This window comes from Sitophilus oryzae, unplaced genomic scaffold, assembly GCF_002938485.1.
Source record: "Sitophilus oryzae breed Bouriz unplaced genomic scaffold, Soryzae_2.0 scaffold_806_pilon_pilon, whole genome shotgun sequence".
Lineage (NCBI taxonomy): Eukaryota > Metazoa > Arthropoda > Insecta > Coleoptera > Curculionidae > Sitophilus > Sitophilus oryzae.
In genome coordinates this window covers 827,477-840,570 of record NW_022147424.1, presented here as the reverse complement: position 1 = coordinate 840,570, position 13,094 = coordinate 827,477, and the positions used below count along the sequence as shown (strand labels likewise).

At 36.9% G+C, this 13,094-nt stretch overlaps 1 protein-coding gene across 5 annotated transcripts in view; it reads right to left on the bottom strand.

The window, feature by feature from the left end:
- The window catches only part of LOC115888704 (scavenger receptor class B member 1), a 165,561-nt gene that overhangs the window by 53,947 nt on the left and 98,520 nt on the right, over positions 1 to 13,094 (bottom strand). The window contains exon 1 of one of the 5 annotated variants that reach the window (XM_030908504.1): positions 6 to 57. The exons of the other annotated variants lie outside the window; for them this stretch is intronic. The gene's annotated coding sequence lies outside the window, so the exon portion shown is untranslated. Of the gene's footprint in view, positions 1 to 5; positions 58 to 13,094 lie in introns of those variants that run through there. 5 annotated transcript variants of the gene reach the window in all.

Here is a 13,094-nt window from a genome sequence, read left to right as displayed (position 1 = left end):
CTTACATGGTTTATAACTAGCTTCACCCAGCCTATAAAGAATATCACCACTATAATTCCAAAGTTATTCCTACTGAAACGGCTACAACAAACCCTGAAAAGAAAAATTAATTTTTTCGATATTATGCAGAATACAAAGAACTAAAGAATAAAAGTAAGCTCCACCGTCTTGCAAAGACATTTAAAAAATATGAATAAAGATTAAATGTACCATACAAAATATTCTGCCGATGATGATAACAAATGCATGTACTTTCGTTATTAAAAGCATAAAAAGTAGTATACCCAAGATATATGTCAAATTATGTTGACTTATTTGCCAATGTAATTAATATAGAGTAATAGTTATTTTTATACCAGACGATAAATGGTATTTTATCGTCGATCGAAAAAGATTTCGGGAGATGATAATGCAATTTTATCGTCAAAAACAATATTTTTAAATAAATATTAGAATGTTTGAGGGGCGTTTTCACCTCTTGAATTTGAGATTCGAGAAACCCTCCTTATCGAACCTCTATACACCATACAGTCAATCCGTTTGCCAAAAACCAGCTTTAAACGTCAAGCAGTTTAGGCAGAATCGTGATTACTCAATGGCCATATTTTATAAAACACCCTTGCATAAATTTATTAAAAATCTTAAATGTGTAAACAACAAAATAAAATATACGTGTTTAAGAGTTTTCCGAAAAACTCACCGGTTTTTAAATAAAAAATATTTTAATATTTGAGGGATAGTTTCACCCGCTTAGAATTCGAGTTTCGAAAAATCCCTTCTTATCGAACCTCTACACCCTAAAGTCAATCTGTTTTCCAAAAATCAGCTTTTTACGTCAAGCGCTTTAAGCAGGATCGTGATTAATCAATGACCTGATTTTTGGAAACACCCTGTATACATTTTTAAAAAATCTTAAAATATGTAAAAAAAAACAAAATAAAATATACGGGTTTAAGCGTTTTTTCGAAAACTTGACCGTGTTTTAAATAAAAAATATTGTAATATTTGAGGGATGGTTTCACCCTCTTGGAACTGGAATTTCGAAAAATCCCTTCTTATCGAACCTCTACACCCTAGAATCAATCTGTATGCCAAAATTGAGCTTCTTACGTTGAGTGGTTTGAGCAGGATCGTGATTAATCAGTATGTCAGTCACTTAAGGATTTTATATATTAGTATAGATTTACACAGGGCGAGTCTTAAATAAGTGCAAATATATTCAAAGCTGGTAGATTCGGGATAAGAGATATTATTAGGTAAAATGACGTTTTGTATGAAGCTGTACGTTTTTAGAAACCACTGATATTTTCTGGGTTTTCTAGAATTTAATCTTACCTCTATGTCGACATATATTATTAAGAAATTATGTTTCTTAATTCAAAAGTCTAAATTTTCCAAAAAAATTTCGCAAGAAAATTTATAACTTTTTAATCTTTGAATAAGAAGACTAAGGAAGGAGCAAATGCTATCCATGTATTCATGCATGGTGGGCGGAAAAAGGACTCTAGGGGTGGGGATCCTTGACACTTCTGTTTGACGATTAATTTGAACACATTTGAATTTGATATGAAATTTTGTGGATTTGTCAGTCTTTACGGAGCTTATTTTATGTTAATTATTATTTATTCTACTACTGATAGTTGTATAAAGGTAGTAAATCTAGATGGAAGTTGTGGCAGAACTTAAATTAACAGTGACACTATCGCGATTTATCGCTTTGATTTATCGAAAAAGACTCTAAAATAGTTGGTTGTGTAGCGTGCGGTAGATCTCGGCAAAAATCGAGTGAAATAATGGAACAATTTTTCGCTGGTAAGTGACTATATAATATCACAATATACATACGTGTAGTAAACCGATCATTTATGAAATTCACTTAAATTAACTAATTATATATTTTTTCTTGCATTTTTGCTTTTATTTACTACTTGTCAAAGATTATATGTCAAAGAATTTAGATACGTCAATTTGACTTACCTGCTTCAGTAGCGTATCGGATGTTTATGGTTATAAATAATTATTAAAACTTATCTATTTTTATTATAATAATATGTTTTTATAACAATTTTAATAACTACCAATATTTATTCACAACGTAAAATAAAAAAAAAATATTGAGTCTACCCCACGTCTACCCTACATCATAGTTTTACATTTTTTAAATAAAATTAGGAACGGCACTGATAAACCGAATTAAGTCCATCGCGGTGGACCTAAGATTTTGATATGCTCCTAGACTTCTTATTCAAAGGTTTGCAGTACATGTACGTACATTTTTACCCAAGTGAGACACACCTCGCGATTAGCTGACCTGACAAACATTGTTTTTACCATATAAGTATTTTTATGAGACAACTGTCAAAATTCTTTATTCACGAGTTGAAAATTATATTAAAAAATAGGGGTTGATAGTAGAAGGGAGAAAATTTAGGGTTGTATGTATTTTTAATGCCACGTCATAAAAAAATGAAAATAAAAAATTTTGTCCAAAAAATAAAAAAAAATGGTGTAGACCGCCCCCTTATCACTTAGCGGTAAAAAACAGATAACAACCTATTCTCAGACCTACTGAATATACATATAAAATTTCATCAAAATCGGTTAAGCCGTTTTGGAGGAGTATAAATAACTGTGACATGAGAATCTTATATTAGATTTATATCTCTTTATAAAGATATTTTCAGAAAAAAATAATTGATTTGGGAAGTTTTAAAATAATAGAAACTTTGGCAACTTTGCAACGAGTACAAAAGACAGAACAATTTTAAATAATAAACATGACCAAATAGTTCTTAAAACCACAACAAATACCAGCAAAAAAGTAAAAGTTTATTATCCTACAATGCAAAATCATTTGATACCCATTTTAAACAGTAAAATGAATTAAAATTCATACTGTTTTATTAAGAATGCAGAATAATGTTGTGGTCTTATATCTTGTTTTCTTACACACTCCTGCTTCACTACGCAATTGCTGTCCGGGAAGGGTTCATAGTATCATAGTTGTAGATTTTCGAAAGAAATCAGTACGTGTATTTTATTTCGTATATTTTTCATTTTATTGATTTTATGGAAAGCACTGTTGTAAGATTCCGGTTGGGGATTTTGGGTTGCTGGTAAATAATCCACACTCGCGTGAAAGTTACAACTACTTTAATGACAAAAAAACTTAGAAAACAATAATAAAACGATTAAAATCACCCGGCGTTCAATGTCACGTCAAGACCTTCACAGACTGACTGCTCGGGCGACGTTGTTTGTTCACCGTATTTGGGGGATCATGGGACAGCCTGGGAGGCCTGTTACACACTCCCCCTGGCCTTGAACTCAGCCCCTGAGGAAGGGCCACCTCTTGGGACGCCCCTTTCCTGATGGGGACTATAGGTTCCGGCGGAGGCGATGACTCGTTAGTCGACCTAGTTTTGGCCGCAGTAAGCGATGATACATGATGTACTCCCAAAGGTGTAGTGAGGTCATTAGGTTGGGCCACCTGATAGCTAGTGGGTGACACTATTTTAATGATTTCATATGGTCCATCACGTTTGGGGTAGAACTTTGAAGTAAGTCCCTTGGTGGCGTCGCTTAACGCGTGAACATTGACCCATACTCGATCACCAACTTCATACATGGGAGTGTCTTGTCTTTTCTGATCATGATAACGTTTTCGTCGATCCTGTTCCTTTTCATGAACTTCTCTTGCTTCCTTCCAAGTGAGGGCTATGTCCTTCAAATATGGAGTTATACGGGGCACAAAATTCTCTGCTTCCACTATAGGACGAATATCAGAGCAGACTTCATTTAAGGTACGCAACTCTCTTCCAAAGTGCAAGTAAGCAGCAGTTTGACCGGTGGACTCACACCAGGCGGAGTTCATTGAGAAACGTATTACTGGAAGTTTCTGTGGCCATGAACCGTGATCATCCTTAGTTAGGATCGCAAGCTGAGTTTTTAGGTCCCTATTCTTCCTTTCAACCATATTGGCGGAGGCATGATACAATGGTATAAGGGCTTGTTTAATGTCTAGTATGAAGCAAACTTGCTGCATCACAGCGGAGATGAACTGGACGCCATTGTCGCTGATTAATTTTCTAGGTAGTCCATATCTGAAGAATACTTCGTCTAAGAGGACACGGGCGCATTCTTCAGCTGTAGCCTGAGTTAAAGCAAATAACTCCACCCACTTTGTTGAGGTGTCTTCTACGATAAAGATCCACCTTTCACTACTAGGCCCAGGTGGCAGAGGACCGAACAAGTCAATGCTTAATGTTTCAAATCGCTGGGCGTACGCAGGAGTTTGAAGCAGGCCGGCAGGCTTTTGGTTTGATGCCTTATATCTTTGACAATCTGTGCAGTTCTTTAAATATTCGGCAATAAATCGCCTCATCCCGGGGAAATAATACTTCTTGGCTATGCGCTGATAAGTGCGCTCTATCCCGTAATGTCCTGCTGAAGGGGCGTCATGAAATTCCTTCAAAATTGTTTCTCTCTCTTGTAAGGGAACCACCAATTGGGCCTCTTGCTCATCCTCTTCTGGAGAGTATCGATATAATACTCCTTGTGTCAGAATATAACCTCTGTCAGTCCATTTTCTAAAGTCTATATCGGTATCCGTGGATTCCTCAAAACTCTTGATTATCTTGGCTATGTCCGGGTCTTTTATCTGTTCGTTCCTGATTTCGGTGGCACTTCGACGAGGAAATTCTATGGCAAAAGTGCAAATTTCACATTTGTCCTGTTCTAGGTGGTCGCAAGGGGGTCTTGACAGCATATCAGCTACAACATTCCTTCTGCCAGGTAAGTATTCGATTTTCAGGTCAAAGGCTTGGATTTGGAGGGCCCATCTCGCCAACTTACCAGTTGGAGACTTAATACTTAACAACCAACGCAGGGGTTGATGATCAGTCTGTAACGTGATCTGGGAACACTCTATATATCCCCTGAACTTGTTTAATGCCCAGACGACTGCAAGAGCTTCTCGTTCTGTTGTCGAATAATTTCTTTCTGTGTCAGTGAGTAGACGACTTGCATATTCTACCGGATGCTCCTGTTCTCCTTCACCTTGTAGTAGAACAGCTCCAAGGGCGTAGCTGCTGGCATCAGTACGTATGATGTAAGGTTTGTTCTCGTCACTTTGTCTAAGGATCGGGGCACACCAAGAGTGACTTTACCAAGTAAACGATGCTTGTTCTTCGGATGTCCATTTCCAAACTGCATTCTTCTTAGTCAGATTGCTAAGAGGACGGGAAACTTCAGCAAAATCTTTAATGAAGCGACGAAACCAGCTGGCGGTTTGTAAAAACGATTTCACTTCGTGGACGTTTCTGGGAACTGGTCGTTTGGCTATGGCGACTGTTTTTTCTGGATCCACTGAGAGTCCTTGAGTCGTAATCAAATGTCCGAGATACTTAACTTGAGAACACGCGAACACACACTTTTTTCGATTTGCCTGAAGCTTAAAATGACGTAGTCTATCAAACACAATGTCCAAGTCTTCTAAGTGTTCATCAAACGAACTTGAAAGCACAATCAGGTCGTCAAGGTAGGTGAGTACTACTATGTTGCCATTTTCCTTTTTTAGTCCATTCCGAAAACGATCCATAAGCCGCTGAAACGTGGATGGCGCGTTTTTTAGCCCGAAGGGCATGCGGTTATACCGAAATGTGCCAAATGGTGTTACAAAGGCGGTTTTATCGCGATCCGGTTCGTGTACACTAACCTGATGATAGCCCGCTCTTAAGTCTATTGTTGACATGTAAAACGTACGTTTAGCTGCATGGAGCAAATCGTCCATTCGCGGCAACGGATAAAAGTCTGTCGTAGTAACCTGATTTAGCTTTTGATAGTCCACACAAAGACGCACACCTCCGTCTTTTTTGTCAACCAAGACGACAGGCGCGGCCCACGCACTTTCGCACTCTTCTATTACTCCTTCTTCCAGAAGCCGATCCAGTTCTTTTTTCAAAACTTGTTTCTTCTGAGGGGCCATGCGATAAGGTGGAAGCGCTATAGGCTGATGATCCTTGGTATTGATGTAATGTGTGTAGCAAATGGGGTTAATTCTCCCACTTTGAATATATCCTTCCTGGCTTCCAACGAGTTGAACTGCTCTTTCTCATTTCTGATAACACAGCTCCTTCATCTGGGCGAAGAATGTCCGCACATGATAACGTCATAGGCATTTCAGCGTTGCCTGAAGGTGGTGTACATGGAGGTTGCTCAAAGAAGGTCAAATTTAGCTTGGGTTATCCGAAAATTCATTTGTTTTTATGGGTATTCAAAACAATTTTGGAATCTTGAACAAAGTCAATGCCAAGAAGAGTTCATTGAGCTTCTGTGTCAGGAAAGACAATGAATCTCGTAGGTATTGACTTGCAGTTTAAAATGACGTCAACCTTTGTTGTCAAACCTTTTTCAATTCACTCCGACCATCAGCGAGTTTGACCATTATTTCTTCGAAAGAGTGACCTTCACTTTGTAGAATTTTGCATTGCCGTGCTAGCAACGCTTTGTTTCGCAGCTGTATCTATTAGTCCTTGACCTTGATGACCTAATATATTTTATAGTTAAAACAGGTCTGTCACGAGGGCTAATCAAAGTGTCGAAACTGCAGAACTCAATTGACGGAAGCCTCAGATTTTGCAGTTTGGGCAGTTGGACCGAATAAATCCTATTTTCCCGCAACCGTAGCAGCTACCGGATGACGACGAGGGCATTGGGAGGTAGACGAAGAGCCACCCTTGTATTTTCCCGCACTATTTGTCGACGTGTTACTACCAGCGGCACCGCTTTCTGGTTTATTTTGAGTCTGAAGGACAAGCGAGTCCTTATTTTGCTTAGAACTCAGCAGTTTCTGACAATCATCTTTAGTATGTCCAAAATTCCGACAATATTGGCATCGAGGACGGTTTTCGCGAAGAGTTTCTTTAGTATCCGCTCTTTCTTTAAACTCAAAAGTTTCTTCTACTAATCGAGCCTTAGCAAGCAGTTCATTAAAATTATTAACGCTGTCGCGCGGTAGCTTCTCCCGAATTTGCCTGTGAAGCAGTCCATACACCATGTCAATCTGGACCTCCTCCGTAAGGGTGGTTGGAGGTAGCTGGGCTAACACCGAACGCGATTTGCAGACAAAAATATCCGTAGGTGTACCGGCGTCTTGTTCCATTGAAAAGTTCTATACACGCGATAAGGCGGTTTCTGTGACCGAAAGTTACCCGTAGTAAGTCCAAAGCATCTTGCCACGTAACCGACGATTTCACCCTTGGTACCAGGTTGCGGCGAACCCATCGAGCAACATTGGAAGACCTCGAAGCGCATTATCATCTGAAATCTGCGTGCAGTCTTTATAAATCGATATTGCATCGATAAATGCTTTTACGTCGCAGTTTTTGTCGCCATTAAAACGCGAAGAACATTTTGCAAAATTTCCATTTAAAGCTTGAATAGCAGGCGCTGGATTTTGAGGAGCAACTGTAAGTGTCTGTAGAAGCTGTCTAAATTGTTCATCCGTCAATGTGACCGCCATCTTCTCCGAGTCCGTGCGTTCGACTGGTCCTCGAGATCGTAAATGATAGGGATGCTCCACCGTGGACAAAGCAAAATCTTTCTAACTACTGTACTTACAGTTTGCTAGGCCTTCCTATTTTTTGCTTGAAAACACTTCACTATATTCGATTATTGGCCTCTCGATTATCCTAACAAAATAATCGCAGGAGCTTATAGTCAAATCGTGAATGATAACTTAACACACTGCACTGTGATGCGATCAGCTGATCGAAGTTATCGGAGTCGGGGTCAACGAACGCGTTTCGTACTTTGGTCCAAAATCGGCAACGCCGCGCCGGGAGCCGAAAATACGACGACACGACAAGCCGGGAATTCGTCGCAATTTTCACACTTTGCAAATCTTTCCAGCCACAAGTTGAGCGCCAGTGTAAGATTCCGGTTGGGGATTTTGGGTTGCTGGTAAATAATCCACACTCGCGTGAAAGTTACAACTACTTTTATTACGAAAAAACTTAGTAAACAATAATAAAACGATTAAAAATCACCCGGCGTTCAATGTCACGTCAAGACCTTCACAGACTGACTGCTCGGGCGACGTTGTCGGCTTGTTCACCGTATTTGGGGATCATGGGGCAGCTCGGGAGCTCGTTACACTGTTCATTAAAATGTTGTATCCTATGTTATAGGGCTTGTTTCTCTCTTCGTACTTGTTTCACAATGTACCGTTTGTGTCCGAAGGGTTCATAGCTTCAGAGTTGTCGATTTCGAAAGAAATCAGTACATGTATATTATTTCGTATATTTTTCATTTTATTGACGTGGCGGAAAGCACCGTTCATTAAAAATGTTGTATCCTATGTTATAGGCTTGCTTCTCTCTGCAATTGCTTCATCGTACCGTTTGTGTCCGGGAAGGGTTCATAGCTTCAGAGTTGTCGATTTTCGAAAGAAATCAGTACATGTATTATTTCGTATATTTTTCATTTTATTGATTTTATGGAAAGCACTGTTCATTAAAATGTTGTATCCTATGTTGGCAGGGCTTGTTTCTCTCTTGCAATTTCCGTTTCACAATGTACCGTTTGTGTCCGGGAAGGGTTCATAGCTTCAGAGTTGTCGATTTCGAAAGAAATCAGTACATGTATATTATTTCGTATATTTTTCATTTTATTGATTTTATGGAAAGCACTGTCTATTAAAATGTTGTATCCGCGTTATAGGGCTTGTTTCTCTGCAATTTCCTTGTTTCACAATGTACTGTTTAGTCCGGGAAGGGTTCATAGCTTCATACTTGTCGATTTTCGAAAGAAATCAGTACATTTATATTATTTCGTATATTTTTCATTTTATTGATTTTATGGAAAGCTCTGTTTATTAGATTGTTGTATCCTATATTATAGGGGTTGTTTCTCTCTACAATTTCCTGTTTCACAATGTACCGTTTGTGTCCGGGAAGAGTTCATAGTTTCATAGCTGTCGATTTTCGAAAGAAATCAGTACATTTATATTATTTCGTATATTTTTCATTTTATTGATTTTATGGAAAGCTCTGTTCATTAAAATGTTGTATCCTATGTTATAGGGCTTGTTTCTCTCTACAATTTCCTGTTTCATAATGTACCGTTTGTGTCCGGGAAGAGTTCATAGTTTCATAGCTGTCGATATTCGAAAGAAATCAGTACATTTATATTATTTCATATATTTTTCTATTTTATTATGGCGGAAAGCAATGTCTTATTAAAATGTTGTATCCTATGTTATAGGGCCATTTCTTACAATTTCTGTTTCACAATGTACCGTTTGTGTCCGAAGGGTTCATAGTTTCATAGTTGTAGATTTTCGAAAGAAATCAGTACATGTATATTATTTCATATATTTTTCATTTTATTGATTTTATGGAAAGCACTGTTCATTAAAATGTTGTATCCTATGTTGGTAGGGCTTGTTTTTCTCTGCAATTTTCTGTCTCCACAATGTACCGTTTGTGTCGGGGAAGGGATAATAGTTTCATAGTTGTTTATTTTGAAAGAAATCAGTACATGTATATTATTTCGTATATTTTTCATTTTATTGATTTATGGAAAGCACTCTTCATTAAAATATTGTATCCTATGTTATAGGGCTTGTTTCTCTAACTTCTTGTTTCACAATGTACCGTTTGTGTCCGAAGGTCTATAGTTTCATAATTGTCGATTTTCGAAAGAAATCAGTACATGTGGTGTATTTAGTAATTATTATTTATTTTTAAACTACTGAATATTTTATGCAGAAAAATGATAAAAAACTTTTTACTAATATTTATAATTACATATAACACAAGTCACAAGTTCGCGTTAAACAATGCTCACCTGAGAGATAATTTTCGTCCAATTTCTTGGAAACTTTTTATTTAACGGTTTTTTTTATATTCTATTTTGCCAATGTTTATATGTGTTTTATTTTCCGGTTTTTATACAGAAAGAAAGCAACGAGAAACTTTTTTCTAAATTAAGGTTAATTGTTGAAATTCTATGAAGAAGAAATAATAATATAATATGAGACATAAGTATTTATTGTCTTAGTTACAGCACAAGACTCTGTATGTTATATTTCACTAGATTAAGTAATTTTGAATTAACTTTTAATTAAAAATGTTTTTCTGACATGTGTCCATTATTCTCATACACTCTGTATTTGCAGCAATTAAAACATTAATAAATAATATATTTTAATAATTAACAATATTTTTAACCATTAATAATGTTACACTGGAGTTTGTTGACTTGACCAAACCAAACCTTCATTTTTTTATTTATTTGATATATTACCTTTATACTCTAATTATCTTCTAAGTTTTTCTTTTATTCATATGTTACGTTTTTCGTCGGTCCGTGTGGATAGAAAGTCACAATTTATTTAAACACTATTTATTTAACACTAATTTACAAAAACAATAACGATAAAAGACTTATAGAACTATTTACAAACGATTTATAACTAAGAATTTATTTTGAATTTTTGCGCGTCAACTGCACTGGTATATTTATAACTGCCCTCTCTAGGCCACTGCCGCCGGCTTTTATACCTACAGCAAAAGAAATCTAGAATAGTCCATAGATCGTTAGGCGCATAGAGAAGGTTTTCGAATGTTCTCGTATGTACTAGTCCATTCTAGTGGGTCTCGATTCTTCTCGAACGAATGAATCATTGCGGTGTCTATGCGATGTTAAGGTCATCCGAGGGCGGGCCATATTGTGAGGTTAGGTCGAGTCCTCACCGGCTCGCAACAATATCAAATATTTTTTTTAATTTCTCATTTTAACGATATAAAAGGCCGTCTCAAAAATATAAAGTGGTCTGAACTTTTTCCTTAGTGTCAATAGCACTAGTATAATGTCAACTACAATAGAAGTATTTTTGATATTACATTGGTTTTTATAATGAATTTCCACTCAGCCAGGCCCTTATAGAATTTTGAGAAGCACTTCTTTCAACTCGATATAGTAAGGTAATAATAGAAGCCCTAGCGAAACAAGGTATTGACAGCCTTATAGAAGTTTCTGGCCAATATATATGAAAAGAAGCGAAGCAGCATAATGATATATAAACAAATCCCCAGAGTTCCCAACTGGGCAGATATGTCAGAGAGACGCGATATTCCAAAACTGTTTACAGCAACACTAGAAGAAATCTTTCGTCAACTGGACTGACCAACAAAGGATTAAAATAGATGGGAGAATATCTTAACCAACTAATCGCTGATGGCATCCTAATTGCCAATAGTCCTAACAGAATACAAACAACAAATTAACGAACTAAATACAGCCAGCAATAAAGTAAGTCTCAAAATGAATTTAGCAAAACAAACGTAATGTACAATGAACTAGTAGACAGAAAAATACATTCTAATCAATAACACAACCAAACCAAACACTGAAATAGTAGAAGAATATTTAGGACAACTACTAGAAGAAGTCAGATCTCTACTATCAGATCAACAGAAGAAATTAAGTTGGCATGGAGTAATTTTTTGAAGAAACTCAATCATACGGAAATCTAGAATGCCACTTTATCTTAAAAATGAAAACATTCGACTAACATGTACTACCAGTCATGACCTATTGTTAACAAAAACTAAACTTGTGGCTTTCCAAACACCGGGAAAAACTGTCCTCAGAATTAACAACAAGGTGGTAGAACAAGTATCGTCCATAAAATATCTAGAGCCCTCGTTAACGACTCTGCGACCCCAAAACTGAAATTTTAACGAACAACGAACAGGCCAGACGTACTTTTGCTTCCATAAAACCCTCTTCTCCAGCCGATCTAAGTTTCGAACTGCGCATACGTATGCTGCGTTGCTACATCTTTCCAGTATTTCTACGGCTTCGAGAGTTGGACACCAATCAGACATTGAAACCCCTATCTTCACGTCTCCTTTTGCTGCCAGGGCTAATTCAGACGGGGCCTACTTTGTTTACGCGGGATCCGACCGCGGTCCTCACCATATCATGGTCAATGGCCTACCGACTTAGAAGTGTCTAAATTAACTCTTAATTAATGAGATATCTGATCTCAGCATCCGGCCTCGAATCGGCGTGAATGAGCAGGTATCAATAGATTTTACACTTCTTTCCTTTGGACAACAGCACGATAGAGAGTTTCGAACCGGTAACCTGTCCATCCACCAGTATCGCCTTTACGTCGCTTAACTTCGGTGTTCTAATGGAACCGGTGTTTCAACGTAGCTAGGCCGTTGCCTGCTTAAGCCGTATAAAGAAAAATATACGATATAATAATTTGTAGGTGTATTGGAAATGCATTATTACCTTTTATGTCATTGAACTGCCAACATTTAAAGAGTAAACAATCTGCAAACAATAAAAATCGTTGTTTCCGATTGTTACAAAACGATGTCGACTGGCTCATTTCAATGTTACCTCTTGATGTGAATTTGTCACCTTGAAACCGATTTAACTACATTAAAAATTAGGAATTAAAAGCGCGCGCTTCGCGCTACTACCCATAACCTCCGCGCGCACTTGGACGTATTTTTTAAAAAACTAATGGGTTTCCAATAGACTTTACTGGTCAGTTTGCTATGAATGATCGAAAATATGGTACTTTGTCACAAGAATACCAACGAGCAAGGTTTAATAGGATTTTCATTGAAGACGAAGAAAGAAACTTGGCTCATACTTAATTGACTTGAAGTTATAAACTGTCATTCTTGAAATGTAATCAAAACCAAAGATAAAAGAAAATAATCTCTATAAGATAGATATGAAACTTAATAGTAAAATTTTGGGTCAAAGCGCCCCTCCGTGTTCTTAGTAGAGACTACGTTTAACCCAACGCCTTCGCCTTTTCTGCTGTAAATATTTTTTATGTTTATATTTGATTTCAAAGGATTTAGTTTTAAAGTTACACTGATATATTAGTATATCAGAGTAATTTTAATAAAACATAAGAATATATATATTTTACAGTTTATTAAATATAAATTTTGACTACAAGGTAGAAAGTAAATCACAATATTTGATAAAACCTATAAGTATACCATTTTTACAGTTAATAAATAATAAAACTATTTCTGACTATGATATTTAAAATT